Source organism: Rhododendron vialii, chromosome 11a (assembly GCF_030253575.1).
Source record: "Rhododendron vialii isolate Sample 1 chromosome 11a, ASM3025357v1".
NCBI lineage: Eukaryota > Viridiplantae > Streptophyta > Magnoliopsida > Ericales > Ericaceae > Rhododendron > Rhododendron vialii.
In genome coordinates, this window is record NC_080567.1 from 10,639,295 (window position 1) to 10,642,411 (window position 3,117).

Sequence of the window (3,117 nt, forward strand, 5' to 3'; positions counted from 1 at the left end):
GATACCCATAGCATCACATCTCATTATATTCATACGTGTCGATCAATCAGTCACAATTTAATCATCCCAAACAGTTCTATCACAACATCAATTACACTTCAAGCATCCTAAACGATCTATGAATCCACCACATTGATTACATTTCAAACGTTCCAAACTGTCTACCACACCATGACTCCGACTAATAAAATAATACATGTCCTCACCGTACCTCTAAATATATAGTTGCACCGACACAACGTGCTACTCACAAGCAATTTCTAAAGTATTCGACTTACTGGTTCCTATACTTGAATCCCGTAGCAAGTGTACCAAAAAAAGATCCAGAGGTTCAACGAGTCGTGAAAAGACAAGTTACTACTTTACCCTTGAAGTCATTATACCGCTCTCATCTACCATCTATACCCACCAAACGTTCATACAACCTCCAATACTCATATAGACTCTGCGATACGTTTTCCGTTTACGACGACACTAAGATTGAGCTTAAGAAGTGTCTAGGAAATGGAAACATCAATGAATCAATAAAGATCGAACAATCAAGTTTAGAGAAGATCTAAAGATGTTTAAGAGGTGCTAGAGGTGATCAGAGGTCAAAACAATCGAAGTTTGGAACAAATGCAGCAAAACTGTCCATAAGCTCCTGGTATCGATACAGCCAAAATGGCCGTATCGATACAGCAACCAAATCATAAATTCTGAAGCTTCTGTTTTCTTATGGTATCGATACGGCATAAAGCCCGTATCAATACAGCGCGGTTTCAAGTAGATTTTCTGCAGATTTTTGAGGTTTTAACTACAATAACAACCAACAATCTAAAACACGATCAAGGTGCAAAATCAACACATAAACATATAACAAGTGCAAGAAATCCCAACCTCGAAGTTGGAGAGCAAACCCAAAGAGATGGAGTACACGCAAGCCCTTGGCTCCGAAATCTTGAAATCAACCGAAATACTCCTCCTCCAAGCAAAACCCACGAGATTCAAGCTCAATAATGTGTAGAGAAGGTAAAATGGAGGTGGGTTTGTGTGGTTTTCGGTTGGGAGCAAGAGGGAGGGGAGAGAGAATGGAGCCGAGATAGAGAGGGGGACGGACGGGGAGAAAGAGAGACAGAGTGGAGGATTTTCTATCCTCTACACACACACACACACCCTATATATACTAACATACACACTAATCACACTTGCACTCTATAACGACCCGCTCTCGGATGATTAGCATAAACTGTCTTAAAGAAAGCTAAGCAATAACCTTAATTAGATTCATTCCATAAACGCAAGACAAAGTAGACTAAATAGATTACATATGGCTTCCAAAATAAAATTTGCAAAGAGAACTATACAAGATGAGTTGCATCCATATATGATACGACAACTCTCCAAAAATTGATATCACAAAATGTACTATGCCAAAAGGACACCAAGTCGACCCGCATCCCAACTCCTACAGCCTGTCAGACCAGTAGTGGACCAAAACTCTACTTCAGTTACCTGAAAGGATTGTGAGTGTTACTACTTCATTCAAGCGGAAAGCATAAAACAGTTTACACGAGCAAACATGGATCGAGTAATGCTTCTAATCATATTTAGCAAGAAACATATTATTTTTCACAAACCATTAAGTAAGCAACAATATTTCAAGAAGCCAAAGGGTTGCTTCCCTCGCAACTAGGAGTTATGATGGTACCGTGACCCTGTGAACAGGGTACTTCCAACAATTTATACCCTATTTGTGTAGAGCAAACAGACAATTTATATCCTTCTTGTGTACATCAAGAAGAAAACAATTCCAACCAACAATACAGCTATGGCATGCTCTTGAAATAAAATCATGTTTCAAGCAACTTGATCCATATCCACAACCGTCAAAAATTCCCATCATTTGCAGAAAAAGTATAAGTTTATTTTTAGCTAGCCACTTCAATGAAATAGCACACTCACCTTAGAGATCCAAAAGACAAAAGCGAAAAACCTCCTTCCCAACCTTGAGGTGGAGACTCGTCCCCCGATCCTAGAATATGAATGATATGTGAACGATAACACAACACGTGTAACAATTAGCATGAACTATGCAACATAAAATTAAATGACATATGCATGCACGTGCATGCTTGGAACAGGTGTTACACACTCCCTCCACTAACAATCCTTTCATATTAACCCCAAATCAAATAAATTCAACAAATTTCATATTTTCTTCATTTATAATATCGAATAAACCTTTGAATAATTTCTGAAATTACGGGTCCTTACAGGATATACCGTAGCTAGATGATTGAGTTAGTATATGCCTCGAATATGTTAGAATGGAAGATATAATAATTTATGGTGGTAATAATTTTGGTTAGTTATGGTTATGGAGGTAGTGACTATGAGTAAGGGCGAAGCAAGTTGAGTCCTCATAGGGAGCTATATGTATCTAAGGTTTATTTAGGAAAATGAGGGTTATAGGTAGGGTGTTGGGATACAGTTCGTGTCTTCTGGACACCCAGGCAGCTACCGATGAGATCCAATTGTAAGAAGCGCTTGATCACCGCACCTTCCAAATGCAAGTCTCGGAAAGTCAATTGGACATTAGAGTTATACATGGGGCTAGACCTCTAGGCTTGAGGTAGATGACTGTCTATAGGAATGTTGTAGAAAATGGAAGCGCTATGGTATTGTTGTTGTCATTGCTAAAGTAATTGTCATGGTGGTGTCATTATAACAGGATGGTAGGATAACAGTTGTAGTTTTGTTAGTGAGTTATGTGATTGAAAGAGAACTATATTTATGTGATTGAAGTCGAGTGGTTGATGTGAGTTATGTGGTGAGGAACATGTTTGAAGTATGTAAGGATTTATGAATGTGAACTATTGTGATTGATAACGAGGTGGAGTGTGATAAGTGTCCTGAGTTGAAATGGTAGAAACCTTGAAAGTGACAGGCATGTGGGAAAATGGGGCATTGTGAGTTGAGGGATTTGAGCATGAAGATTGTGTATGGTAGATGGGGATGTAGATTAGACTAATGACAGTAGAGGATAAGTTGAGGTATGCTATCAAGGTGATAGATTTGTTGAGAGAGATTAAGGGATAATAGTGATAGTGATAAAAGTGATGGCAATGGGAATGG

General features: G+C 38.7%; 1 long non-coding RNA gene across 1 annotated transcript; it reads right to left on the reverse strand.

Annotated features, from left to right (window-relative positions):
* Positions 1 to 1,274: 1,274 nt before the first annotated feature.
* On the reverse strand, positions 1,275 to 2,021 carry LOC131307624 (uncharacterized). The gene is made up of 2 exons (XR_009194181.1): positions 1,945 to 2,021; positions 1,275 to 1,494 (listed from the first exon to the last, which is right to left on the reverse strand). It is a non-coding gene; the product is annotated as an uncharacterized LOC131307624 (long non-coding RNA).
* Positions 2,022 to 3,117: the final 1,096 nt, after the last annotated feature.